General features: G+C 37.3%; 2 pseudogenes; both read left to right on the top strand.

The window, feature by feature from the left end:
* The first annotated feature begins 12,489 nt into the window (after positions 1-12,489).
* Positions 12,490-13,429, top strand: LOC149196747 (beta-galactosidase 8 pseudogene; annotated as a pseudogene).
* Positions 13,430-13,591: 162 nt separating this feature from the next.
* On the top strand, positions 13,592-15,514 carry LOC149196746 (beta-galactosidase-like; annotated as a pseudogene).
* The last annotated feature ends 1,638 nt before the right edge of the window (positions 15,515-17,152 follow it).

Below are 17,152 nucleotides of genomic sequence, written 5' to 3'. Positions count from 1 at the left end.
GAAGACCAGGACAAGACCACATTTACCTATTCTTGGGGAACTTTTGCTTACCGAGTACTTCCTTTTGGATTATGTAATGCACCCACAACATTTCAAAGGGCAGTACTAGGAATCTTTTTAGATCTAATTCATGATTGTGTAGAGGTCTATATGGATGATTTTACAGTTTATGGTAATTCATTTGAAGAGGCATTAGAAAATTTGGAAAAAGTCCTTATAAGATGTAAAGAAACAAATCTTTCATTAAGTCATGAAAAATGTTTTATGATGTTTACTGAAGGGATTGTTTTAGGACATCATATTTCAGGAGATGGAATTAAAGTTGATAGATCAAAAGTTGAAGTCATCTCCAAGTTACCTATTCCAAATTGTCAAAAAGATGTTAGAAGTTTTCTTGGATTTACTGGATATTATAGAAGATTTATTGAAAACTTCACCAAGATAGCATCTCCACTCTTCAAATTACTTACAAAAGACTGTGAATTCAAGTGGGATCCTGACTGTCAATCTGCATTTAAAACTCTAAAAACAAGAATATCTGAAGCACCCATTTTGAGAGGGCCAAATTGGAAACTTCCTTTCCATATTTCTACAGATGCTTCAGATACAGCTCTAGGAGCTGTGTTGGGTCAAAAAGATTTAGTTCCTTATGCCATTTACTACACTAGTAAAAATTTGACTCCCACTGAGTTAAATTATACTGTGACTGAAAAAGAGTTCTTAGTTGTTGTGCATGCAATTAACAAGTTTAGACATTACATAACTGGCTATGAAACTTTTGTCCATACTGATCATTTTGCAATTAGATATCTCAGGAACAAACCTGTTACTAATGGCAGAGTTACAAGATGGCTTTTACTTTTACAAGAATTCAATATTACTGTGTTAAATAGACCATGAAAACAAAATACAATAGCTGATTTCTTGTCTAGAATCCAAAATACTAACGAAGATTCTCCTGTAGAGGATAAGTTTCCAGATGAATATCTGTTTGCAGTAACTACTAAAACTCCTTGGTATGCAGACATTACTAACTATTTGGTTACAGGGAAGCTACCTCCACATTTATTTCCTAATGAGAAAAGGAAAATCATTCAGGAAAGTTCAAAGTATTCATGGATTTCTAATGAATTGTTCAAAACAGGGCTAGATTGTGTGATCAGAAGATGTGTTCGGGAAGATGAAATGCCTGAAATCCTTAAGGCATGTCATGATGAACCGTGCGGTGGACACTTTGCTGACAAGAGGACTGCCTATAGAATCCTTTCTTTGGGATATTATTGGCCTTCTCTCTTCAAAGATGCAAAACAATATGTTAGAAGGTGTGACAGCTGCCAAAGAGTTGGGAGACCAACTCTTTCAAATGAAATGCCATTACAACCACAGGTACTCATCGAACCCTTTGAAAAATGGGCTTTAGATTTCGTTGGACCTATTAATCCACCATCTAGACAAAAGAAGTATATATTGGTTTACACTAATTATGTTACTAAATGGGTAGAAGCCAAGGTATTGCCTTCTGCCACTGAAAATTCAGTTGTTCAATTTCTTTTTGAGGATATTTTTACTCGTTTTGGTGTCCCAAGAGAAATTGTGACAGATCAGGGAAGTCAATTTACATCTAACTTGATGGAGAAGCTGATGGAAGAATACAAAATCAAGCACAGAAAATCTACTCCATACCATCCGCAAGCAAATGGTCAAGTGGAATCTACAAACAAAATTCTTGAGAGCATCATCACCAAGACTGTTCATCTCCACAGAAGAGATTGGGTAGAAAGGCTTCCTGAAGCCTTATGGGCTTATAGAACTATATGGAGGAACACAACAGGACATTCTCCCTATGAACTTGTTTATGGGAAAGAAGTCTTGCTCCCCATTGAGTTCCAAGTCAAGACCTTCAAGATGGCAGTTCAGTTGGGGATGAGCCTATCAGAAGCCCAAAAGCACAGAATGGAGCAGCTGAATGAGCTAGATGAAATAAGACAAGATGCAATTTTAAGGACTGATCTAGTTCAGCACCAAAGAACTAAGTGGCATGACAGATATATCAAGGAGAGAAAGTTTCAAAAAGGAGATTGGGCGTTACTATTTGATTCCAAATTTAAAGACTTCAAAGGAAAATTTCAAACTCATTGGCTTGGACCATATGAGATTGATGAAGTCTTTAGCAATGGAGCAGTTCGAATCAAGACTATTGATGAGTTTCAAACTCCTGTCATTGTGAATGGCCACCGATTGAAAATTTATCATAAGCCACTCTCAAAAGAGGACTTTGTCAAAAAATTTTAGGAGAATTTTGCAATGAGGCTGGTGGAAAAGAATTCTTCTCCTCCATCAGCCTAGTCTTTTTTTCTTTCTGAAAAAAAAAAAAAAAAAAAAAAAAAAAAAAAAAAAAAGAGAAAAATGTGTATAAGCCTGAAAACCAATCCCAGATTGGCGGTCTTATACAGAAAATATGGAGTGAAAATCAGGGACACCTGACACTCTATATTTTCCAAAAAAAAAATCTCTTTCTCTCCATCTTCACTCCACTTGTCATTTCCATCTTCACCTCCATCTCATCTTCATCTCCATTCCACTTCACTCCACTACACTTCCATCTCATTCCATTTCCATTTCATTCCATTCCATTAATAAAAGTCCCTCTCAGGACTATTTCATTCAGTTAGTTGTTTTTCTAACTAAATTTGTGCAGTTAAAGGGGTGTTGTCTCAGTTTCCGCAGCTGGGAACCGTTTCCGCAGCTCGCACCAGTTTCCGCAGCTCGAAACGATTTCCGCAGCCAGCATCACTCTTTCTCTACAACCAGCAACACTCTGTTTTCAAAAAAAAATTACAGTCAAAGGTCAGCATCATCATCACTAAAGGCAACAAAGATATGAGGCATCTGTAAGATCAGAAAGCAATAAAGGGTCAACAACCTTAATCAACAAATGGAAAACTTATGAAGGTATGATCAAAATATTTTCCAAACAACAATTTAATGTCATTTTATGCATAGTTATTAAATCGTGGAAAGAGCCACTAAATGCAATGATACGGCAAGATCCATATCACTCCTCTTCCACGATGATAATCCATCCACCTCATCCCTTTCTAACGGTTCCATAATCATTCTTAATTCAAACTCGAAATGGGACTGCGTTTTCATTTATTGGCCGTACGAGGAAGAAGTGACCTACTGTACTACGTCTCTCCTCCACCATCACTTCCGCAGCCAACGCTGAGACGTGTGCGTAAGCCACCCGACTCTAAAGGATTCGGCCGTTATTCCGTCCACTTATCACTCCATTTCCGCATGCATTGAACTCATTTCTCATGTTTGTCTTCTACTCCCTCGTACTCACACCATTTCCACTCTCATTTCCGCTGCAAACTCTACAGCTCTGCTTCAAACCCCGATTACAGTTCTGCAATACGCCTTGCATTACGTTACGGCTACTCCACTTACAGCCGTAATCCACCTGTTTTTTTCCCGTGAGCATCCTCCTTGAGCATCCACACACAGTCAAAGCTTCAGCCGAAGTTGAGAGCCGAAGATGGGGAAGCTGCTTAGAGCTGAACCTGAGGGTCCGAAGTATTTAGAAGGGTATCCACAGACGAAGGAAGCATTAAAGAAAGCAAATTGGTTGAAGTTTATTCAAAAATTCAGAGGGTATAATAAGGAGGTAACGAAAGCATTTGCTCGATCCTTCAATGGACACACCGTGGAAGTAGGGGACCTGAAATTCACAATAACAGAGGATACAATAGCAGCAGCAACTAGTTTACCACAACAGGGAGACAGATGGTTTAAGAACAGAGGGCTGGAAGATCAGGGATGGAAAGACATGCTTAAGAACCCAGGTATGGACACTTCAATATTCACTAAAGGGATTCCTGTGCATGTAATTAAGGAAGAATGGACTGCATTGTTATTACTTGTTCAAAAGTTTATCACATGTGAGGGCCGCTTTGGCATTATGTATATGTACCATGCAAGGATTATGATGAATTTCATGGAAGGCCATGCCCTCAATTTACCCTACTTTTTGTTAGCAAGCCTAAAGAAAATGAGTTCCACTGTCCAAAAGCATGTAGGCCATATTGAACCCCACTTGTGTCATCACGGGTTCATTAGAATTCTCATAGAAGAGCAATTGAAGAATAACAAGGATACATGGGAAAATTTTCTAATCAGAAACCATTTCGAAGAGGTGACTGAAGCCTCTAGCAGTTCCCCTAGAATCCCAAAAAGAAGTAGGAGAAGAGAAAGAGATGTTGCAGCCCAAGATCCTCCTATAGTTGAAACTCAAGAAATTGCTCAAGAAGAAGAGGAAGAGGGAGATAAAACCAAGAAACAGAAAAAGGATAAAGGGAAAACAATTGTTCAAGAATCATATCCATCACCTGAACCTTCAGTAGAAGAAGACTCTCAAACCTTGGCTGATAGACTAGCACAACTTCAAGCTGCTGCCCTCTCAAAGAAGAAACAGAAAGAAAAACAGAGTGCCCAGCAAAAGAGCACTAGTGCACAAGTGAGAAGAAGCAGTGGACTTAAAGAAAAAATGAGTGTGACTAAAGAAAAACAATCACATTTCATTGATTTGGGAGAAGGTACACCTGAAAAGGCTCCAACTCAGCTTGACCTTGAGTCGAGTCCTCCACGTGTTGAGTCCACCTCCACGTGAAGAGGGTCCCTTTCAGCCAGAACCTCAAACAGAATTTGATTTTGAACATAGCCCAAGAAGAACACCTGAAATTGACCCTGACCAACAGGAGGTATACAATTATTTGGAGACCTTGGAGCAATCAGTTGCAGGTCCAAGCACTATATTGCCTCTTGATGAATAGGTCCAATCTTTAAAACAGGAGGTGTTTGAGCTAGAAGTCCTGAACCGGCATATTAAACAAGAAAACGAAGCATTGAAAGAACAAAGCAAGGTAGACAAAATTGTCCATGACAATACCATGCTTCACTTAGGACTCTGGCAGAAGAAGAACAGGAAATTGAAGAGAAAATGTAAGAAGCTGAGCAGGGCATTGATCAATTTGAAATTTAGGTGTTTAGTCAGAAAACCAAGGACAATTTTAGCAGCAAGGAGAAAGAGAAGAAGGCTAGATGTTTTGGCAGAAGCATCTGAGCACATGGATCGAAAAACAATGACAAAGTTTTGGTTGCATGAGGACATGCAACACCTTCACAGTGGGGGTATGTTGAGCCTCAAACCTGCACTTCTTTACACATCCTCTCAACCTCCTTTTCCTATTCATTTCCTTCTTTTGACACTCATTCCCTCCATCAAATTGCTCAAATCATTGTATTTTAAGACTTTTTACATGGTTTGCTAATTATGCTAATGACTGTTGTTGGTTTAGAATTTTGGTTCAAAGTGCTGCGTTTCCGCAGCTGATTCCGGTTTCCGCAGCCAACCCCGGATTCCGCAGCTGTTTTATTAAATGATATGTTCCAGGTGTCCTCTGGGAAGAAGAGCCACATGGGCAAGTTCGTGGAACCAAGGACATGGTGTGTGTCCTTCCAGCTCACCCAAACCGGTCATAAAACCCGTGGTCGACGAGGAGGCAAATACGGTCAACAGAAGTCATTGGCGGTGGCACGGCTCTGCGTGTTCTGTTTTGGAGCACGTGAAGAACAGGTGGCATCTTCCTCAGCCACGAAGACAGTGGGAAACATGAATCCAACAACAGATTGAATGCCCACAACGACCGTTGCCTAAATCCGAGGACGCAACAAGATTACGTGTTTTTACACAGCTGCTTGAATAGCTTAGTTTTCGTTAAGTTAGTTTGCTTTCCTCTGTTATAAATAAAGCGTCTTTGAACGCTGGATAGTTAGTCGTTGTTGTAATCGCTTTGTAATTTTGAGCTCCCCACTGTACTTTTACATTTGCTGTCAATACATGAGAAAACTGTTTTACACTTAAGCGTATAACTGCTCCTTGAACTGGCTGAAGTAGGCAGAGGGCCCCTGTTTGCTGAAGCCCTGTATAGTAATCTTTAATTTCCTGCATTTCTCTTTCTTGTTTCATGTATAATAGCTATACATATGTCTTTTAAGTGCTGCGTTTTTATTTCTTTTCAACATGTATATTAGCTGTACATAAACTTTGAATTCTGCTGATTTACATTTCTGCACTTTTGTTCATGACTGATCAGTGCGTTATGCAGGTTTCTTAGGCAAGCCCGGGACAGTTTTCTTTTCTTTTCTTTTCATAACTAGTGACATGCGTGATCATCTTGTCTATGTTGCTGACCTTCATTGTTTTGCAGCCCTGATTTTCCTTATTGTCATTTGCATATTTACTTTCTGCTCTTAGATATCAAGTTGTTCATCTATTGATGGTTCCTTTTTCATAATCAAATATCTTTATTGGGAGCCAAAATATCACTTAGCATAGCTTGATTTAGTTTTCTTTAGAACTCACATTACTTGACTTATTCCTAACTGTTTCTCACATGATAAATTCAGCTGAAAGGCAAGAAGTTAAGAGGAAGTTAAAGTATTTGTGACTAGTTTCTTTTATGTAGTTTCACTTCAATTTCACATTGATTAACATTTCATGATATCTTTTCATAGAGAAGATTGAGTTGAAGGGTTGAAATAGTGTGAGATAATTGTTTTTACTTTTAGTTGGATTTAATATAGATTTCATTTTCATTTTCATACAGCAGCAGAGATACTGGGCCGATGTCATTAGTCCTTTATTTGATGCCTTTATTTTCCTTTAAGAGTTGATTTTATTGCAGTTGTTGTTCAAAGCTTTCTTGTAGAATACTTTTTAAGTTTTTTGAGAAATCATTTAGAAATCACCACAGTCATCCACATTTCACTTGCTTTATTCCATTTCCATCACATCACAGTAGGAAAGATACATTTGAAAACAAACTTAAAAAAAGCTAAAAACGACAAAAGATTAAGAAAACAGTTACCTAAGTACATATAGTACACCTCACTTCATCAGCTTACGAGCCCCGGGTTGACATTTAAAAGTTGGAATTTAGACTTCACTAAATTGACCAAACACACACTACATAATGAAACAATATGGTAGAAATTAGAAAAGAGTCAAAATTCTTATATATTCACTTTAAATGCACTTTTCATCATGAATTTAATGTATGTATCAATGATGCATTGTTGAAACTTTAACTTGTGTGTGTGTGTGTGTGATAGTTATGTTATGTTGCGTTATATAGTTAAATAAAAATATAGGAAGTGTAAGTTACAAAATCATTACTCAACTAATAAATTTAACAAGGATGAGAACTAAGAGGTATACAGTTGTCATGTATCATTATATTAAATAATTCTACAAATATGAGTAATGGAAATTTTAAGGAATATTATAGTTTATAGATCAACTCGAGTCTTAAAAAAGTTGTTGAGCATCACCCATCTTATGTTATTATTAAGATCACATTGTGTTAAATAATTATAAAACTATGTTAAATGTTATATATAAATGTGTGAGAGAAATATTATAACTATAACTATATTATATATCTAGTTATATAATTATGTTACATGCTATGTTATATTATATAATTATATATCTAGTTATGTTGTATATATATGGATGGAAGAGAAAAGTTTTAACACTCTTTATTCTATTTCGGATTGGGATCAGAATAATCGGGTAAGATGGAAAAAGATGGCTACACCACCAAGACTAAAAAGTAAGTGGGAAACTTTAAAAGTCCATCTGACAGGGGCCACGCCCATCAACATAGAAGAAAAGGATGCCTTTGTTTGGGACCCAAATGGAGGGGATTACACAGTGAAATCAGGGTACAAACTCCTACAAAAACTCCACAATCAAAATGACTAGAATCTTTGGAAGGCAGCTTGGAATTCATAGAGTGCCCAAAATTAAAGTCTTCACTTGGACACTTCTCAAAGGTAAAATTATTACCTCTGAAAAAAAAAAAAAAAAGGAATACAAGGACCCTCAATATGTGTCATGTGTCAAAAGGAGGAAGAATCAATCCAACACCTCTTCATTAACTGTATGGTGGTGAGAGAGTGTTGGAAATAGGCAACAAGTCCTTTGGGAATAAACATAAATCCAACAATGTAGTTGGCAACTCTTCATAAAAATTGGGATAAAAGATACCCATATACAAAGAAAAAAAAGGCAACAATAAATAGGATATGGAAATTTCTCCCTTCAATATTGTATTGGCAAATTTGGTTAGCCCGAAACAAATGCATTTTCAAAGAACAAAAGCCAAATCTAGGCAAGATCCTAGCAAAAACCTGGAGCCAAGTTGCAGAGATAATAAGTACAAATGGAATCTCAAATATGGACCAGAACAATTTACAAAAAGAAGAGAAAGACTGGTACAACAAAGCAATGTTAGAAAACAAAGCAAAAGCAACAACTATAGCAAAAAACAAAGAATTTCACGAAAACAAGAATTGGAAATTAATATTGGAGGATAAAGAATTTGCAGAATGGATAAAAGAATAGAAGAGACACATTCTCTGTTTTGATGGAGCTGCAAAAAATAACCCAGGTAAAGCAGGGGCAGGAGGAGTTATACTAGATCCAAAAGGAAAAAAAATAATAACCTATGAATGGAAGCTTGGAGAAATGAAAAACAACAGGGCTGAAGCATACAACATTCTCCTAGGCACAAGGATTCTAAAAAAAAATGCATTCAAGGACCATATAATAATAGGGGACTCGGCTATCATTATAGCAGCTTTAGATGCCAAAAGGGACTTCAAAAGCATAGCCATCAACAAAATATATCAAAGGGTCAAAACAAGCTTTGAAAGTCCGGGAAAAATAACCATAAAGCATGTCCTGAGAAACTGAAATAAGGACGCTGATAGCCATGCCAACAAAGCAATTGACAGACCAATTGGGGTTGTCAAAAAGAATAATGAAGTTTATGAAGAAAGTATACCATGACTCCCTCACCCAGTATGAGGACCGAGAAAGAATATATAGATCCGAAGAATATCACAAGAAATTTACAGGGGGAAAAAATAAAAAAGAAGAATCAAAACATCAACTCAAGCTGGAGATTGCATGAGGAAAATAGAGAATATATGTCAGCAGAGGTTCTCAACTGTAATTAGCCTTGCTTAGAGCACATGACTCTCATAATCCAAAAAAGCTACACTATATGATGAAACAAGTTTTCAACTGCCCTCCTCTCCTGGGCGAAGTCGGCATTAGTCTTGTCAACCATGAACGCCTGGACCGTAACGGTATTGCAAGTAACAGTCAAATCTCCAAGTTCACCTGCACAAGCTCCCAGGTGACCTGAGACAATATGGAAATCAATAGCAGCAAGTATCTCCTCAACAGAGACCATCACATTAGGACTAGAAACCACAAAACTTTGAAGAATTGCCGCAATGAAAGAGTGAGGAGACAGATGAAGAACTATCGCACAGGAACCGTTGGATCTGGAGATCAAAGGATAAGGAACGACATCAGAAGTATCGTGAGAGGAACTTGATGGAGGTAGATCAAGGGTCATCGGGCACTAACTTGCATGAGATTTAGTCAAAGAGAAAAGGCGGGTTTAAGCAGGAATGGTATTTCGGGAGGTGATTAAGTGGTAAGTGGTTTCAGAAGGGAACCCCCCGATTCCACTCACTGCTGGACACGTAGCAAGTAGGTGGGGAGATAATACCTCTTTATCGGGCGAGTATTCTCCGCAAGTTTTTCCCACCCGAAACCCTTACTTGCCGTTAGATCTTTGCATGTGGATCGACGGTAGTGGAGAGACGAGTAGGTTGAAGGTTCGGCGTTCAGTGGTGTCCATTAGATCTGACGGAGGAAATATTTGGTGGAGATTGAGCCTAATAAAGGTAATTTTTGAAAATCACGCCAAGGTTTTGGAAAAGCGGAATTTGAGTCCCGTGTGTTTGTATTTATGTTCGTCTTTTCCAAAGTTAAGTGCGGGTTTTTGGTTAAGTCCGTTTTTTCAAAGTTAAGTGTGGGTTTGGTCTCTCTGTGTGGCTTAAGGTGTTCCAGTCACATTTTGCATATTTTTAAGTTTATAAGAAACAAGGTTGTTAAAATAGTTGTGGGGACTGCGCTCCCTATTGCGCACTACTTTGATCCAACCCTCCTTTGATTGTACAAGGAACTAGCTTCCTTTCCCCTTTTTTGCAATATATAAAAAGTAACCGATTGTGTTAAAAAAAATTAAAAAAAAAAAATTATATTATATAATTTTTTCATTGATAATTAAATCAAATATATTAATTACGTTGTAAGGCATTCCCCTTTGAAATCAACTCCCCTCTGAAGGTAGGTGTACATTCATGGGCCCTTGATTTAACTGTTAGAAGATTAAAATAGTTTCAACCATATGATTGATTCTATGGTATTAAATTAGTTACAATTAGAAGTCTCGCGACCTCGCTACGCAGCAGGTCGACCGCCCTTGATCACACTACTTCTTGCTCGACACTACGCCATAGGTCGACTGGCCTTGCTCACACATTCTTGCTCGAAACTACTTCTAGATGTTGCCTCCCCCTAGCTGGTCACGCAAACCCTCATTCTCGTCCTCTGCCACCGCGAAATGTTTCTCTGAAACTTCTCCAGGGTTTTGTGGTTTCTCTTCGCGGTTTTTCTCCATATCACTCTAGTTTACTTCTACAGTTTGAAACTTTGGAGAGAAAGACAATGGCACTCATAGAACTCACAACAATCCGTGAGCTCCATTTTTCCTCTGTTCTTCATGCACAGTTTGGTACAGTCACTATCTCTGACGTAACATCATGGGCTTTAATGACACGCAGGGAGAAATGTGGGTGTTCCCTTGGTGGCAAGCTCTTGTTCCTTCACCCGACTCATATTTTTCCCACGACGATTTGTACAGGTAATTTGTGGCTTAAGAATTGTTGTAATTCATTTGTTATACATTCAGGATCTGTGTTTTTATTGTTTGATACTGATTTGTTGCTCCTTCGTGTAGGTGGAGCTCTCTTATCGGTACCCATATGTAGGAATGGGCACGAATCAGTCACAACTACCCCAACATTGCGCTTATCTCCATGCAGACTCCTAGGTGTGGTCATTCTTGAGACTGTCCGACGAGGGTTTTTAAATCAAGGTTTCTATTTGTATTTTAGTGAACCCCTAAATGGTTATATGACTTCTTAGAAACATCTGGTGTATGTAGAAAGATACTCCATTTTATGGAAAGCTGATAAGCTTGATTTCCAGTATGGAAAGTTGATAATCTTGTTTCTTAAATCTCGAACTATGTCAAGGAAACTTATTTCAATATTTCACCAAATGTTTTCATATTTTATATGAAACTGTGGTAGTGTTGGTAGTGAACTCTTTTAAATCGTTAATTATTAATTTTTCTATTATGGTTCTCCTATTAATTAGATAGTTTTCACTCAGTAATGCAAATTTTCTTAGAAGAATTATGTGTATTTTTGTGTGCTTAAATTACAATTCCTTTCTTTGTCTATGCACTTACAGTTTTGTTCTTACAATGGCACTTTAGCCCCTTGATTTATGACTATAAGCCTCTAAGAATAGGGACTGTTCCTTGGATGTTGTTTAGACAACAAGTTTCATACCTTCGGAAGGAGGATACCTCATAGACCTGTTGAGGATGTCACGTTCGTAGTGGTCTGATTTTTTCAGAGAAGAGGAACATTCTAGAACTATTACATGATGGATTTTGATCTTCTTTCATCGTCTGCTTGAGCCGATATACATTTATAATTGTGTTATTAATTTCTTTGTATGTTGCAGTACCACAGAGCAACAAACTTTGGGTGGACAAGAGATGGTCCATTCATTGCCACTAGTTATGACTATGATGCCCCTATTGACAAATATGGTATACCAGAGTTTCCCTTGCCAAATTTTATTCGGCACTGAAAGAGTGCAGGGGAGGTTTTTCTAAGGGGTGCACCTGGGTTGTATAGCATTGAAAATGAGTTTGGTTCAATTATCCTTCTACAATCATAAATCATAAAGTTAGGAACCGTTGTAAGCTTGTCTTTGGATTTTTTCTATTTATTTGAAACAATATGTATTCATGTTTATGTTTATGGGATTCTGGTAAAATTGTAAGCAGTGAGGTGACTGAATTTGTATAAATTCTAAAACTCCATTCATAATTACATGAGAATAGACCTAATTGGCTTTATCTGTGAATATTCCTTTCTTAGATTAAAAAAATTCGATAAAAAGTCAGTCTCTATCTTTGTGTAATCACGGTCCTCTATGATCCTTACAGGAAATATAAGGCAGCCGAAGTGGGGGCATCTGAAAGAGTTGAACAAAGCGATAAAACTATGTGTACCTACTCTAATATATGGAGACATGAACATCATTTCACTGGGAAAAGTCTTTAAGGTTTGTCATTCAATTGAATAATTTATACATAATTCCATTGTATATATTCGTTTAACCCTTGCAAGAGAGTGTCATTCTAAAAGTTGTTGAGATGGAAACTACTGACACTTTTAGGCATCAAACTTACCCTGAATATGCAGGCAACGATATGTTCTACCAAGAATTCGGCTATCTGTGATGCCTTCCTTAGCAACGTCCAGAGTAAGCAGGATGCAACGATGCAATTCAATGGGGTATCCTATAATCTACCTGTTTGGTTTGTAAGTCTCTTGCCTGACTGCAAAAATGTGGTCTATAACACTACAAGGGTTAGTGATATTTTCTACTGATTGTCATCAGATTAGTTGAGGTGATGATGAAAACTGTGGGATTATATAGGACCTCTAATCAGATGTGTCTCGAATGTTACATATTAGTATAAAAAATTCCTTAAAGGGAATGGAGCAGGTCAGCATGGAGTCCCTTCATCCTATTGGAACATCAATTGGAGATAGAGGAAAAATATCTATAAAGTGGTCATGGCACAAAGAATATGTTGGAATATGTGGAGAAAACAAATTCTCTGCCCACGACTTGTTAGAGAAACTTAGCACAGTTTTAGATAAAAGTGATTATCTATGGTATACACTAAGGTATTCTGGACTTGTAATTAACTCTGCATTTGAGACAAGGGGAGATTATGACGCCTTACCCCAAATATTTTTCCAATTACGAAGTTGGATTTTGTGGAAGTTCACGAATTGTTGTTATAGGATCCTTTCTCAGAAAAAATTCCCAGTAATATCAATTTCATGTCTTCTTGCTTTCTCTAGTTTGTGGTTGTTATCCATATATATCTTTATAAAGAAATTCCATTCCATATTAATAAGTACTCAAATATAAGTACTCTGAAGATATGTTAGGACTATTACTTCACAAATTTGTTAGGGTTTTGATTATGTATTTTATCAATACAATATTTATATCCATGAAGATGAACCTTTTTTAAAGAGTGGAAGCCAAATAGTCTTGCATGTGGATAGTCGAGGACATACACTTCATGTGTTTGTCAATGGAAATTTTGTAGGTGAGTAAAATGTTTAACTTTTGTATGTAATTTCTAGAGAAATTCCCTATTGTTGGTAGATTTGGCACACCAAGAAAGTTAATTTCTTAAATTTGTGTTATATGTGAAACTGAATTATTCGATATAGGATTGGATTGATGGATGGGCTGCTTAAATTCAAAAAAACGATTATGAACATGATGATGATATTGTATAGGATCTCAGATTGGAGATTATTCAAAATAGGGGTTTACGTTTGAGAAGCTGATTGCACTGCAGACTGGAGAAAATCATATTTCCCTACGAAGCATGATAGTTGGATTGCAATTTCAATTCCATACATGAACGGTTAGAGGATATAAATATTGAAAGTAGAGTTTATTGCTTCTAAATGAGCAGGGACTTGAAAATTTATCTATTACTAAGGCTATCTCAATCAACTGCTTTCGTTATGAACTAATGGGAATTGATTTTTTTTTGGTGAATAGAACATCAGAGCTTTCTTTGATACATGGCCGATGGGAATAAATGGTCCTATGAAATTGTTGGAACTTAGAGATGGTCCAATGGATTTGAGCTCCCAAATGTGGTATTACCAGGTATTTACTTCTAAACTAGGTCATGTTATCCATTTGTTTTCTGCCCATTTCTAACCTAATTTTCATGAGTAATAATCCCAACAAGTTATTCTAGCTAGGAATGATTGCTCTCTAGTCGGTATTCTGATCAAGTTTTGCCATGTGTGCATACTCGATCAAAATTCCCCTTCTAACATTGAAGACTATCAATTTTCCTTTTAGTCACAAATAGTTCTGAAGGGTGAATAATTACAACTATATTCAGACATGGGAGCAAAGAAAGTCGAATGGATTTCAAGAGTAAACCCTCCTAAACAAACTGCTCTCATCTAGTACAAGGTAATCAGTGTCTCTGATTCATCTGCAGATATGAAACTATTCTTCTATTTGGAATTTGTATAATAGATAGGGGATATCAAACACCTTCAGTCACACACAAAGGCTTTACATAAGTTAAAGTTTGGACTTGGGCTATTTTCATGACGAGGTCATTCCAACCACTATGTCCATACTAACATAGATTGATGTGTCCTAGTTATAGTGACGTCTAGAGCTTTTCTGATCTTTTTCTCAATGGGACCATGTAAACTGAGTTTAATGCACTTGAAGGCACCAATTCAATGGCTTTGGACCTAAGTACCATGTGCAAAGGGAAATCATGGGTAAATGGAAATCATATTGGGCGCTATTTTGTTTCATTGAAGGCTCCCATTGATCCTTGCTCTAATGTATGCGATTACAGAGGCAATTATTACTCATCTAATTGTGACATGAACTATGGAGAACCCACTCAAAAATGGTAACCATTAATTAGTAAAATCATAAGAAATATTCATTCCTAGATAAAGCTTCTTTGTAGATTGTGTAGTACTATACCTCTTGGAGTATGAGGTAAAACTTATTTTGGTGTGTACAACACTGTAAAATTAACAAGGTAGGACAACCATTACCTGAGGGGGAACCTTGAGCCTGGAAGACATAAACCAGGGGATGTTTGTCAGTGGAGTAGCCTTAGTAGGCATTGACCAGGATTTTGTTGTAACTATGTTACACGCAAGAGGGTTTACCTAAGGGAAAATTCTCCTTACACTCCCTTATATGTGCTAGCCTAAGCAAGTTGCTCGTTCTCCTTTGATAGTTTCAACAAATTTTTTCATGCTCCAGAAAAAAATAATCATACTGATACTAAACAGAATAACTACCTCAATCAGGAACCATGTTCCTCACTCATGGTTGCACCCAGAAAAGAATATATTAGTTCTTCTCGAGCAGGTAGGCGGTGATCCTTCTGGAATTTCATTCGAGACAAGATACGTTGACACTGTCTGCGCCCATGTGTCTCAATCTTATCCTACTATCATCTCATTGACATTGCTAGAGCTTCATCTCCAATGTTCTTCAGGGAAACACATATCATCCATAAGCTTTGCAAGCTTCGGAAATCCAAGTGGGTCCTGCACAAATTTCATCAAGGGCTCTTGCCATGTTGAAATGTGGCAACAAGAATATTCCAATTTTAATTTGTGCTTGAATTAAAATTGTGATTTAAAATTCGAATTTAGTCTCACCTGTTGCTTGAAAATAATTAATTAACTCATCTTGAGTTAATTAGTTGGAAAAATTCAAGTTAGAAGTCTTTTTGAAGTCATGCAACAGTTATCCCTTAAATTAAGGAGATTGTCCCTTAATTAAGGAGATAAGATTGAGTTATATTTGAGTTGTAATTAGTTAGCTCAGTTTATTAAGTTAAGTCCAGTTAAATTAGTTCCAAACTATTTGAGGAACTAATTGTGAGTTATCAGTCAGTTGATGCATGCATGCACTCAATTAGTGTACTCCAAATAACTGAAGATTCTCTCATTGGTAACTCATGCATGTCTGTTCTGAAAAAAACCCAGTTGAGATTAAAGACAAGGACAATGTACTATTAATTGCATGTGTTCTCTTATAAATAAAACTCATGCATGCAGTCAAGGCATCATTCCTTGAGGATTGCGCAGTTCTGACAGTGTGTTAGAGCAGTGCGTGAGAGCAATGTTCCACTGGGTGAAGGAGATCATCCCAGTGAAACTACACAAGGAAATAAGAGCTTGGAGGGCAGAGAGGAAGGCTTGTGAGAAGCTTTGATTGCTTGTGAGAATCCAAGAGGATTGTACTAAGAGTTGGCTAGCTGTGAGAGCTAAGGTTTTGTATAATCTCTATGTACTTCCACCTTTTATGATAATACAGATAGTGGGGTTTTTAGCTGAGGCTTTCCCCAAAGTACTTTCATGTGTATTGTGCATTGATTTCTTATTCTTCTAGTTATATTGTTCAGCTCTGATTCAGCTTGATCTTTAAGCTTCCGCAAATTGATAGTAGAAGTAGATTATAGTATTTTTCTTTGGTATATTTCATTATCGGGTTAATCAACAGTTAGATTTTCTACATAGGTCTCAGAGCAAGATTTGTAGATAATTTGTAGAATTTCTACATGGTATCAGAGCTAGTTGATATATAGAGAAATTTTTACATGGTATCAGAGCTAAGTTTTCTCGGAGTTGTGAACAATATATAGAGAAGAGAATTCGAAGTTTGAAGTTCGGGGTTGTAGGTACAAAATCGAATTCTTATCATACTTCAAGGTTGGCCAATGGCATTCAATGGCTTAAGACTCGAGTATGCCTTGGAAGGTAGCTCGAATTACATAGCATGGAAAGATTGCATGGAGTTTGTATTAGAAGACAATGGCTTGAAGGAATTCATTGATCAAGAAATCCAAAAGCCAGCTTCAACTAATGCACAGGAGTTGACTGAGTGGAAGAAGTGTGTGGCGAAGGCGAGACACATCATCCTTGAGGGAGTTCGAGACCATATTGTCTTGAGTCTCCATGGGAAGGATACTCCATTTTCAATATGGAAGACATTGAAGGACCTATACCAGAATAGTTCGAACAAAGGAAATTGGCACTCAAGGATAAGCTTCGAAGAATCAATATGGAGAAGGGCGATATTATTTCCACATATCTGAACAAGCTCACCACCTGTAGAGATGAGCTTAGCAGTGTGGGAATAATTACTGCCGATGATGATATGGTGAGCCTCGCTCTCCTTGGACTTCCAAAGACATGGAATAACTACCAGGACTCTATGAATGGAAGGGAGAAACTGTCGAATTGGGAATGACTGTGGTTG

This window comes from Pinus tabuliformis, chromosome 2_2, assembly GCF_031772625.1.
Source record: "Pinus tabuliformis cultivar Carrire ecotype Pingquan chromosome 2_2, CPIR1, whole genome shotgun sequence".
In the NCBI taxonomy this organism is placed as follows: domain Eukaryota; kingdom Viridiplantae; phylum Streptophyta; class Pinopsida; order Pinales; family Pinaceae; genus Pinus; species Pinus tabuliformis.
Note: the sequence above shows the minus strand (reverse complement) of the source record. Positions and strands in the feature narration are given on the sequence as shown.